At 36.6% G+C, this 13979-nt stretch overlaps 1 protein-coding gene across 35 annotated transcripts in view; it reads right to left on the reverse strand.

Moving 5' to 3' along the window:
* Positions 1–13979, reverse strand: part of celf2 (cugbp, Elav-like family member 2) — a 163465-nt gene that overhangs the window by 68442 nt on the left and 81044 nt on the right. The gene's annotated exons all lie outside the window — the stretch shown is intronic.

Consider the following 13979-nt stretch of genomic DNA (forward strand, 5'->3'; position numbering starts at 1 on the left):
CTATCTATCTATCTGTCTATCTATAATCATGATCTATCTATCTATCTATCTATCTATCTATCTATCTATCTATCTATCTATCTATCTATCTATCTATAATCATGATCTATCTATCTATCTATCTATCTATCTATCTATCTATCTATCTATCTATCTATCTATCTATCTATCTATCTATCTATATCATGATCTATCTATCTATCTATCTATCTATCTATCTATCTATGATCATGATCGATCGATCTATCTATCTATCTATCTATCTATGATCATGATCTATCTATCTATCTATCTATCTATCTATCTATCTATCTATCTATCTATCTATCTATCTATCTATCTATCTATCTATCTATCTATCTATCTATCTATCTATCTATCTATCAATGATCATGATCTATCTATCTATCTATCTATCTATGATCATGATCTATCTATCTATCTATCTATCTATCTATCTATCTATCTATCTATCTATGATCATGATCTATCTATCTATCTATCTATCTATCTATCTATCTATCTATCTATCTATCTATCTATCTATGATCATGATCTATCTATCTATCTATCTATCTATCTATCTATCTATCTATCTATCTATCTATCTATCTATCTATCTATCTATCTATCTATCTATCTATCTATCTATCTATCTATCTATCCATCCATCCATCCATCCATCCATCCATCCATCCATCCATCCATCCATCCATCCATCCATCCATCCATCCATCCATCTATGCCAAACCACAAACTATCTTATATTATTATGATTTTGTATTCCTATAATGAATATTTTACATCAGGAAAGATCACTGATTTTATTCGGTACAAACAAAAATAAATAAATCTAAATGAATTTCAATTCAAAACTTAATAAACAGCATATCCAAGTATGTTTAACTATGTCTATTCATATCAAGAATGTCTATTCAAGAATTTGTGTGCCTGAAATGCACTTTTAATCTAGTTTAGAATAAATTATTTTATCCGAACAAACAAAATGAGTGTCATGTCACTGACCCATGTGGTTTGCACAAACGCCGTGGTTCACCTCAGAGTTCCCTGTTTACTCTTCTCTAAACAGCTCCTTTCTAAACAGAGAAAACTACAGATTGCCGCGCACAAAAGAAAACATTTGATTTGCTCCAGTGACACGTGGAGTTAAATTACTCCTGCTTGGGAACTAAACCACAATGCATGCCTTCAATCGTCTGCAAAACGCAGAACAGATGAGCTGTCTTTCCTCAAAGGATAGAGTGCGCCACGCTCCCTACGTTCGGTCATGTCTTCCTCTCAGCAGGTGCTCCCATTCTTAGGACATTTCAGACCCTTCCAGATGCCTTAATTAGACCGGCCTTAACTTCATCACGGCTCGCCAAATACTAGAGCGATCATTTGAAAACCGAATGGGAATGCAGTAAAGCATGTTGGTCTAATTCAAAAACGTCAATAAACGAAATGAACAAAGCTGCACCCATGCTGGGCAGTGGCACGTATTTCCCTGGGTGTCGTAGATGTATCAGGCAGGATTAGCCAATGCCGTGAGCTGGTCTTTCACGGCCTTATTGTTCTCTTAATTCCTTTCGCCTGTCCATCAGTGCCCTTAAATTCTCGATCTGTCAAAAAAAAAAAAAAACGGCGAGAAGATGTGCGCCAACTTCCAGTCAGCAACAACTTGTGTGGAACAGACAAACACAAGTTCTCCCATCAAACCATTTATTAGGGAGGTGTGTAAAAACGCGCAGAAGTTTCATTAGGATGCATTAGGGGAGGTGTTCGTTTTCATTACCGTTTATGGGACGGAAAAACACCGTCATTAACATCTGAACAGATGGCGGAGACGAGATTAGATCGTTCTCCTTTCGCGAGAACCACCTCCGTGTTTTCACGCTCGTCTTTGAGGAGAGAGGGATGCTTTCAGGAGAGGAAGGAGAGGGATAGGGGAGGGAACAGACGCACACGCGGGGAGAAAAGAAAAGAAAACATGCGAGTAATAAAATAAACAGCGGTAAGCGAGCTTGACAGGATTGAGCTCTGTTGAGCATGAGCTGGCCAAATTACTCCAGCGAGGACTGCAGAATCACACACACACACACACACACACACAATGCTATGACCCAAAGAGAATGAAAGCACTCTGAACATTTGGCTTCAGAGGCCGTAGCCGAAAAGCACCATATGCTGACAATATGTCAGAGGGGAACCAAGCACACACACACAAACACACACACCAGTGATGTCAAAAGCACTGATGTTGATGTACCAGATAAATAAAATCTAAAAAAAAAAAAAAAAAATCCACCAAAGAAAAAAAGAAAAATGTGACCAGAAACAATTACTTAGAATCTATAATACAGATGTAAAGTAGCCGGTGCATGAAATGAACCAGGTTTATTGGATCCAAATGGTTCAGGTTTACAGTCACAATTCAAACACGACTCCAAATACTGTTTTTCTTATAGTACTTCGTTCAAACACATGCAATAATTACTTGAAATTAGAAATGATTAACATTAGAAGGTCAGACACTAGACAACTAGAGCTAGCTGTTCCTGAGATAGTGATAAGTGCGTGTGTGGTACAGGTGTATGTCGGTCGAGTTTGTGTCTCTTTATCCACGACCCAGCGCGTTCGAAAGGAAGAGAGGAGAAAGACTGCGCACTCGTCTAAACGCCACATTGATCTTTCGCTCGGAGAATTCAGACAACCGCATTAGAATTCAACATCAGAGACTGCACTGAACACAGACAGCAGATTACAGCCGCTGACGGAGCGTGTGCACGTGTTAGCAGGCGAGTGTGTGTGATATGGACCTGGATGGACTAAATATAGAAATCTATTCCATTATAATCGCATTATCTCGTTAACAGAGCGAACAGCAGACAGTTTCAGCATACTAAACATATCGGACACTATACATCACAAACAGACACCAAGATGGTCTGCACCAGTGTTTATGTACCACTTTTTATTTTTCTTAAATTTGAGCAAAAACTGGTGCGAGAGGTAGACTGATTAATCGGTCGATTTTTGGCATTTTTTTAACATAATCGGCATCGGCCAATATCCAAGTATAAAATGTTTTTGTTGAGAAAGTTTGTGTTATCATTATCACAACCAAGCAAATATCGGCCAAAATAAATCGGCAGCATTAATCGGCCATCGGCCGACCTGGATTTCAAAAGATCGATATCGCCGTATCGGTCGACCTCTAGGCAAAACTCTACACTCTAAAAAAAAATATTTTCAAGATTTGTTATCACATCTTTTTTTCTTTTGTCAAATCAACTTAAATAATTTATTTACTTGAGATAACTTCAAATCAATCTCCTTCATTGTATTAACTCACTTTTTCCATTTCAATCAACTTAAAATTTTAAGGCAACCAGGTTACTTACTTTTTTTTTAAGTTAAACCAACAATATGTTTATATTTTTTTACAGTGGCTCTTTTAAGCCGGTTATGTTTAATTAATCATCCTGAACGGATTCCACATGATAATGCCGAATCAAACTACGATAAAAACGGTCTACAAAAACACAACTACGCAAGCATTGGAATTTGACATAATTGTAAAGAAATTCAAGCTGTTCGAAGAAACGAATGATCAGACAAAGAGGAAGGAAGGAGTAAACAAAAAATCTAAATACCTTACATGTGATGAATTTTTTAGTGACTCAATTTGAAATGTTTTCCATAAGCTAAAGCATTTGATTGAAATATGAAGCATTTTAACATATACAGAGGAAGCAAATGGAGTCGATTTTGACTTCATGTTGTCTAGTGGAAGTCAAGAGTGAGCTTTATGTATGGGACTGCAGTGGGCCGGGAAGGAACAAGAAATGAAAGGAAGAAAAAAAAAGAGGAGAAAAGAAAGATGAGAAGCAGCATTCATGGATTAATCCAGCAGACAGATCACAGCACCTCCGTTCCTGTCGGCTCTCTCCTGCTAAATGTTTCATAAACCTTATTCAGTGTGTGCATACTGTATGTGTGTGATCCACAGAGAGGTCTCTATTAGACTGAATCATTTCTCCACAGAGTGCCCACAAATCTCACGGTTATTCGTGCTTGTAGTGCATACGATATCAAAGTGAAGCATGCAGATATTTCTCTTTGTGTGTGTGTTGGTAGTGGTGAGCTCTCTGTCCCGTTCAATGTGCTGATAATTAAGCCTGCTGTGTGCTAATTGAAGGTCTATAAATCGGCATCTTGGCCCCGGGCTCAAGGTCAGACACCTGTAGTATGGCGGGGCTGATTGGGATCAAACTGTTTTCGCAAACGCTACTGAATTACAAGGGTACATGTAAATACAATACCGGCAGCTGGCTCAAAACGGTGTTTCGGCACTCGTGTCCGTCGAAGACAGGTCTCGATTAATGAGGTCTCAATTCAAAAGGGCTGCAGGCAATTATCAACCATCAAACGCACACTCGCACCTGCACGTCGGGTCAGAAAGACAAACAAAAGAGCCAGAAGAAAAGCAGATGTGTACGAGGACAGGACAGATGGGACTGAAAGAGGGCTAAAAGCACATGTCTTTCTTGGCAGATGCGTGTTGGAGAGCGGATGAGCGTGGGAAAAGATGTAGTGATTGGGATGGAGCGGTGCCGACGTCCTTAGAGGGATCAATGGGATCGACTAGAGAGCGCTTTGTTAAAAGTAGTTAACTCACAATCTCGCCATGGGCTATATGTAAAAATGTCATTCTCTCTCGTGGGAAATTTATATCTAACTTTTGTGCATTTGGACAATTTACCTTAAAGGCAACATACAATGGCACTGCAATAATGTGACACGTTGCAATAATTATAGCAAACAGCATAATTGATTATATATTGGCTAATAAACTGTATATACATGCATGTGCATACATACATATATAAACAGTAATATATTATTAGTCTTCACTGTCACTGATCCTTCAGAAATCATTCTAATATGATGATTTATTATCAATTTTAGAAACAGTTGTGCTGCCTGATACTTTATGTAACAATATACACCACCGTTCAAAAGTATGAGGTCAGTAATTTTTTCTTTCTTTTTTTGTTGTTGATAGAATTCAATATTTTTATTCATCAAGGAATGTGTTAAATTGATAAGTGATGTTTATATATATATATATATATATATATATGAAGAGTTCAGATGCAAAAGCCTCTAAATGCCATTTGAAATTTTCTCCTTTAATGATGATTTTTATCAAACTTGTATATTTAAGTTCAGTAATTTCACTTAAATAACAATTAATAGGTAATTATCATTGCCATTTAAGTGAAATTACTGAACTTAAATATACAAGTTTGATAAAAATCATCATTAAAGAAGAAAATTTCAAATGGCATTTAGAGGCTTTTGCATCTGAACTCTTCATATATATATATATATATATATATATATATTATATCAATGAATCCTGAAAAAAGTACAACAGGTTCCTCCAAAAAATATTAAGCAGTATATATATATATATATATATATATATATATATATATATATATACTGTATATATATACAGTATATATATATACACTATATATATACAGTATATATATATATATATATATATATATATATATATATATATAAGAATGATTTCTGAAGGATCATGTGACACTGAAGACTGGAGTAATGATGCTGAAAATTCAACTTTGCATCAGAATAATAAAATATATTTTAAAGTAAAATAAAATAGACAACTATTATTTTAAATTGTTTCACAACATTACTGTTTTTGATCAAATAAATAAAGAAATCATACAAATTTTAATGTTTCCAAACTTTTAACCAGTATATATATATATATATATATATATATATATATATATATACATAGAATAGAATAGAATAGAATAGATCAGACAAGCGTCTTTATGAGACAGTCTATAAGCAAAGTTGCCACGCAAGTCACTACCTGCGAACATCCTGAGCATCCAACACCAATGAGCCTGTCTGTTCTCTCTAGCCAATCAGCATTGAGCATCGATCTACCCATCTCCTCCCTGAGTTCTGCCACATTAAATTGACCTCCGCCCTGAACTTCACACCGCTGTCAATCAATAGCTACATTTCCCCTGAGCGTCTCAAACTAAGCTCAGAATGCCAGAAGCATCTACAATCTGAGACAAAGAGAGCTGCAGTAGAGTACATCAGCTTTGACTTCCAGATCAGTGAAGAAGGCCAGAGACAAAGAAAAAAAAACAAAACAGAATGGGACAGAGATTGACGAAGTCATTAGCCAGATGTGCAAGACTGTTCGAAACTTCACTGATCTTTAGGGTTAAGAACATTTGCTCAACATGTGTGCTGGCATTAGCGCACAGTTTCCATGGGTAACTAACTGGCACCATGACAACAAATGTGTTCTGTCACCCTTTAAATTGAATAATGCTAAGTGTCTCCATTCAATTAGCGACCTTCTCAAATATCTGGGGTCTCTGTGTGTGTGTACATGTGTAAAAACAGAACGGGTTATGCTATAGCAACAGCTGTAGGCTGTCTACTGCAAACATAGCAGTGTTGAAAAAAACGCAAAGGGGAATCGCATGAAGAAATGAAACGTACAAGTCCGGGAAGTCACGTGTACGAGAAAAAAAACAAAAAAAAAACAAGACACATTTTTGCAATTCCACCCCTCAATTTGTAAAATATCAGCACAGATTCTTAAATTGTTCCCTCGGATTATCAAATTGCGCAGATTAATGAACCGTCCCCACAAATTTCCAATCCGTGTGCTCAGATTTGTAAACCATACCATCATTTTTCAACCCGTACCCACAAATCCATTCAAGGGTGACAGTGTTCGTCCAAAGACCATTGTTTTTTTCTTTTTTGTCCATACAATGAAAGTCAATAGAGTTCAACATTGTTTTGGACCCCATTCACTTTCACGATTTGAAAAAGAAAAGCAAGGACATTCTTCAAAATATTGTCCGCAGAAGATATAAATGCATACACTCAAACCAAATATGGACAAACCAAGCCATTGGGATACATTTTTAAATGACTTTTTTAACCCAATGGCTGGGTTTGTCCATCTTTTACCCAAAATTGGGTTAAAACAACCCCGCATTTTTTAGAGTGTAGATTGGGAATGACAAAAAGATAAATAAATAGCAACAGCGTTTAACTTTTTGGGTGTACTATCCCTTTCAAATCCTGCTAGGTAGGCTACTCACTAGGTTTGAAAAGTAGGACGTAGATTGTGTGAAAACTCGAGATGTTTACATGACTAAATGAGGATGCACAAGTGCACAAAGATACATACAAAGAATCTGACAGAGAGCTGGGGGGCCGTCCGTTCCTTTTACGGTCTATGTGTGTGAATATGTAGAAAGGTCAAAAACCAGCTGGACTGCATACATGTATGGGAGTTTATGCGAGTGTGTGTTCATGCAAAAGGTCAGCGTCTTAAAACTGCCACTCAACAGGGGGCTTGACTTAAGCACAACTCGTGCCCAGGAGATAGGTTACACTGTACGATTATAGAGTTCTGCTTTACAATCGAAGGGTCATTCATTTTACTCTGTACCAGAGAGAAGCATGTCCATAAACAAGTGTTCAATTACGTTCAATTACGTCTTTCTTATAAATACTTGCAAATACTGCTGGAAAAGTACTAAAACAATCTTTGATAGGAATCAGAAAGCAGAATCATTACATTTCTGACAATTCCCTAAACAAAAAGGCAATTTGAGAGCACAGACTGACAAACCTCTGATGAACAACTCATGCGACAACCCGAATCTGGACAACATCACATTTGACAGAAATTTCGGGCAATGACAAGCCTTTTTTTTTCATGAATGTGTGTGTGTGTCTGGGTATTTGAGTGAGTGCTGATGTGACATTTTGAAGTGTTAATTTGACACTTTTTAAACATGGCTTCAGCATTAATCAAGCCACACAAATTACCCTGCATTAGAGAAGAGTCGGCAATTATAACAGCAAGGAATAAGCTATCAACTCACAGGGGGACTGAGCGACAACACACACACACACACACACACACATACACACAGAGCAACACTCCTTTATCTCATATAAAACTCAGAAACATCATACGAGTTACATCATAAGAGCGCTACACACACTCATTAAAGAGGTAACATGTGATTTAAAACGGCAAACACAGGAAAGAGAAATCATTAGAGATGTACGATAATAACACACACCCAACCAGTCTCAAAATTAAGAAAGACCGGAGAAAACTTGGTTAGCTCTGTTGTGATGTGAAAAATGATGTTAGCATGTTGCTAAGCTTATAGCTTGATACTAACAAACATGAATAGTGCGTAAAATAGTCTTGTTAGCATTATGAAATGCATGGAAGCTTTGACAGTTGATTCAAATAAAAGTGTTAGCATGTTAATCAGCTAATAGCTACTAACAAACATGAATAGTGCGTAAAATAGTCAGTTAGCATTATGAAATGCATGGAAGCTTTGACAGTTGATTCAAATAAAAGTGTTAGCATGTTAATCAGCTAATAGCTACTAACAAACATGAATAGTGCGTAAAATAGTCAGTTAGCATTATGAAATGCATGGAAGCTTTGACAGTTGATTCAAATAAAAGTGTTAGCATGTTAATCAGCTAATAGCTACTAACAAACATGAATAGTGGGTAAAATAGTCAGTTAGCATTATGAAATGCATGGAAGCTTTGACAGTTGATTCAAATAAAAGTGTTAGCATGTTAATCAGCTAATAGCTACTAACAAACATGAATAGTGCGTAAAATAGTCAGTTAGCATTATGAAATGGATGGAAGCTTTGACAGTTGATTCAAATAAAATAGTGTTAGCATCTTGCTAAGCTAACAGCTTGATACAAACAAACATGAATAGTGGGTAAAATAGTCAATTAGCATTATGAAATGCATGGAAGCTTTGACAGTTGATTCAAATAAAAGTGTTAGCATGTTGCTAAGCTAACAGCTTGACACAAACAAACATGAATAGTGGGTAAAATAGTAGGGATGCACCGAATATTCGGCCACCGAAAATTTTCGGCCGAAAATGGCCCAAAAGTGCATTTTCGGTTTTCGGCCGAAAGACTTATATCACCGAAACAATACGGCCGAAATGTTGTGATGACGCAAACAGAAACCGCGACCTGCACGTGCTTGTCTGAAGCAACATGTTTGCGGTGCGGACGTATTTCAGTGAATCTGAACCCGCGAGGAGACGGAAGCCTTGTTTATCCACCTATATCTGCTCTAAACAATGCGCGCCGCCATGACAACGACTCCGGATGCGAGCGGGTCAAGTATAAACTGTGGAGACTCGCGCTGCGGAGGTAGGCGAAAGTATGCGCGAGTCTCCTCAGACAGCGCGCACACCGCTCCAAACGGTCGAGGCGTTTATACTGGACCCGCTCTCCGTCATACTATTCCTTGAAACGACAGGGTCGACTCAAGTAACTGTCCTCTAACCATTAGGAATCGGTGAGAAGAAGAATAATCATGTAAAACCCAGTAAACTCTGAGATTATTACTTGTGTGACATTACAAAAAAATATATATGGGAACATGTATGTATAGAACTAAATTAATGCTCTCTTAAATATTTTCTACATTGACTAAACATGTTTCGCTAAGTTTCATGTACATTTGTATTAATCATGGACCTTTGTTAATTTAAAAAGGCTTTTTATGCTATTGTATGCTAAATTTTTAATATGTAAGAAACTAATTTAGACGTGCAAAGGGTGCTGGTGTGATGAGAAGAAGTTCGCACTCGGCTTTGTTTTTATGAGAGAACATTTAATTTTAAAACCTTTCTGCAGGCCATTAGATTATTATTTAATGTACACATGAGTGGGGTCAAAAACATTTTACTTTGAATTTTATTTTATACTGTGCATTGTGCTAAATAAATATTTGCATAATTTGTAATTGATTTATTCTTTGAAAATTTTATATTAATTTATGCAATTGCAATGCCTTGATTTTAGTAACGTTTGTACACAGTCATAGCCATAAATGCAATGATACTGATAATTGGCATAATTTCTTTCGGTGTTTCGGTTTTCGGTTTTCGGCCTTGGTTTCCTCTTTTTCGGTTTTCGGTTTCGGCCAAGAATTTTCATTTCGGTGCATCCCTATAAAATAGTCAGTTAGCATTATGAAATGCATGGAAGCTTTGACAGTTGATTCAAATAAAAGTGTTAGCATGTTGCTCAGCTAATAACAAACATGAATAGTGCGTAAAAAAGTCAGTTAGCATTATGAAATGGATGGAAGCTTTGACAGTTGATTCAAATAAAGTAGTGTTAGCACGTTGCTAAGCTAACAGCTTGATACTAACAAACATGAATAGTGGGTAAAATAGTTAATTAGCACTATGAAATGCATGGGAGCTTTGACAGTTGATAGTGTTAGCATGTTGCTAAGCTAATAGCTTGATATTCTAATAAACATGAAAATCTTATGAGCATAATGGAACAGGTTTTGTTTTTATACTGATCCTATGATACCTTTTAAAAGCTGTCTATGTAGGCAGTGCGCTAGGTTTTTGAGCTAGTGTCTGGATAGAGACTAAGCAGGAAGACACAGAGAGAGCTGAAGATAAAGATAAAGGGAGTGAGTGAGCAGGCTGCTGGAGTGGTATAATCAGTCAGGAGAGGTGGTGAGTTAAATGAACGGGTCTCTGTGTAACCGCACACTGAACAGTGCCATTTACTCTCTCTCTACAGGCAAACTCACACATTACACAGGCTAGCTTTCTCTCTCTTTCTCTCAATAGCATCCTTCACCCCATTTTTATCCTTGACTCTTCCAGATCTTTCTATTCACTCGGTGCCTCTCTTTCTTCTGTAGTGCATTTGTCCTCGTGGCTGCTAGTGAATCAGTCAGCAAGGTGCCGGGAATTAAATCTACACAGCAGAACACACACATTTCTTTGGCTTTATATGAATGAAACCTTTAGTGCCCCGAAGGGAATTTGTTTTGCACTCAAATAATATATAATAGTAGACTATGGTATTTCACCCCTCAGATGAGCGCTCAAAGATGCTTCTTAGTGAAATTGTTTCGTCTTTATTGTCTGTTTAGGCCTTGCTAAACCGTATACTTGACCGTTGTCTCTAGGCAACTATTTTTCCAACTTGCCATGCTGTGTCAGTTGTTTCACTCCGTAATCCCTTTCTTCACACATGTGGTCACAAAAATCACTATTTCATGTCTATTCGTGCATTTTATTGTATTTTTTTTAACTAGCTGAGTAATACGATATATAAATGTACAGTCAGTCAGCCATTATCACACAATCAACTCCTTCGTTTTGTGTTTTTTGGGGGGATTATAACTGTATTTAGCCTAAGAAATTACACCAAGAACGATAACAATGAACATAATGAAAACTACATTAGCATTTGCTTATTGTAAGCATGTAGTGATATTTAACTAGTATTTATATATACTACCATAGAAACTTATTTTTATATTTTAAGTTTTCATTCTAATTTTAATTTTAGTAATTTTGTGCTTTTGTCATTTTAATTTATTATAAATGAGTCATACTCATTATTATATTTATATATTTCTATTTAGATTTGATTTATTTTTCTTTTATTTCAGTTTTTAATACTTTGATCTAATTTCATCTTTATTTCCGTTTCATTTAATCTTTATTTTTAGATATAATTAATGACTGACTGGTCTTTTGATTCAAATACTCAAGCTCTTTAATTCTGATCGTCCATATTTGTATCGTTCACCAGCTAGAAAGAAAAAAAATCCTTCTGAAAGAGATTCCAACGATATCGTACCTTTGTCTTGTTATGTTATATCTGTGGTGGGGACTTCCATAATCTCACAGAATGGGAATAAATACTAAAACTTTATAATTATAATTATCATTATTGTTATAGTCCTTTTTGCGAACAGGTCTTAAAGTAATTAAATGCAGCTCAAATAATTGCAAGATTGCTGACAGAGGCTCATGGTAGATGCATTGCACTCTGGGTCTGAATGGCGCTGAAATCACATGGAGGCAAAAGTGAGCTGACGCGTTAGTGCTTCAGAAGAGAAGAAGCATTTTAGGTCACATCTCGTTCTCTTTATGTGTCCCCTGGGCTGACCCAGTCAAGCCTTAATGGTGGAACAACAATGGAGTGCATTGATTAACTATAGCACTAATGAAGTGAAAAAGAGTCAATACACACACGACTCACTCACACACACACATTTCTCTGCTGAAAAGTTCAAGTATGTTGGATACAGCTGCATGTCAAATGCCTCAAACTGCTCAGATCTGCCAAGACACCAAGATCTCAATATAAACTCATCACATTCTCAAAAAAAAAAAAAAAAACATTATCTGGGTTAACCTACAGTGTCAACAATTGTCTCATTTGTATCTATTCTTATTTTTCCTGAGGCATTTTAGGAGGAAAATTAGACAAAGTTGATACTTAAAACATAACTGAGATAACTTAAGTCCCCCGAGCTATGAAAGAGCAATACAAGAATTTCCTAGAGTAACAGTGTGGGAATGAGTGTGTGTGATATGTGTGTGTATGTGTGATGCAGACATCGATCAACATAAACAGCCAGACAGCAATGTGTCATGATTCCCCATGGAGAGGCAACCACATCTACTAGAGTAACTAAATCTACAAGCACAGCACTCTCAATCAAAATACCCACACACACACTTCAGCCACTCTGCACTGTGAAGCATTATCATAGCTTTAGTCAGTCTAATATCAGTCTACAGCCGCATATATTCTCTAACTGTCCCAGTCTCCACCTCAGCTGCATTATTCACTGGTCCAGTGCTTCACTTAAATGCAGGAAACTGCCTCTGATGTGAGTATGTGTCATAAGTCCTGCTCTGTGGTTCAGTTGACGGGTCAGTGAAACAACAACACAATGCCATTCTGTCACTGTGCCAGCGTGGCTCTCGATGACCTCTCTGATCCAATAATGTGTTGTATGTAGGCTGTGGTGACATTATACAATTCTATTTCTCGCAATATTGCATAGAATTGTTCCTTGTAATTTTGTAGATTCATATATATTTGAATGTAATTGCATGATATATTTAATGTTATTTTAAATGTATTTTCAAGCATTATTATTAATTAAATTATCATTTAAATTAAATTAAAATATATTTTTTTATTTTTTTAAAAGTATTCACATGTCTATTTATTTATATAATTTCCTATAGCACATTAAACAAAATCAATGGAAACATGGTTACTGCCACATTGAACATATTGGCTACATTCAAGCAAAGTGTTGTGGATATGCTGCACCTCACATATTTTTATATATTTTTTTGTCTTACTGACAGGCTTTCTTTAAGGGGAACCATTTCATTACATTTGACATTCAATAATTTAATTAGCCATAACATTAAATGTTTGAGCAGCAACAGTTGTGTTCCAATTATAATATTGTGATGCATTAGGATGTGAATCACACGATAGTTGGTGACATTTAGCACTATACAGGAAATCAGATCAATGTGTGTATGGCTTACGTCCAGCTCTGAGAATTTGGATAGTTATGCATGTCAGTCAGTAGATGGGTCAGTTGGATAATTTGAATTTTTGCTGACATCTCTGGTTCATTTATTAGCTGTAATGACAGAAATCGACTAGATCTACAGAAGATGTTCTGCTAATAGCTGTGATATCCTTATCTACCTGGATATTCCTTTCCACAAAGCTATCACAGAACGCTTTCTGGGATATGGAAATAAAAACAATGGCCGTTTAGGGGTGATACGATATGCCTTGAGGGATCTAAACGTTCTGCTTTCTGGAAAACGAACCCATGACGTGCAATCCCTGTGCGCATTACATAATCAACTTCAGCCCTAACCACCAGCAGATGTTAGCCATGTAATCTCACTCACTCGCGTCCAAGTGAGACTGCCTCAGCTTTTCCCGTGCGTACGATCCCCTTTATACACATCAATTTGAGTCTCTGTTCATGGGCGTGGATCACAAGGAAGA

This window comes from Pimephales promelas, chromosome 24 (genome assembly GCF_988280905.1).
Source record: "Pimephales promelas chromosome 24, fPimPro1.hap1.1, whole genome shotgun sequence".
In the NCBI taxonomy this organism is placed as follows: Eukaryota; Metazoa; Chordata; class Actinopteri; order Cypriniformes; family Leuciscidae; genus Pimephales; species Pimephales promelas.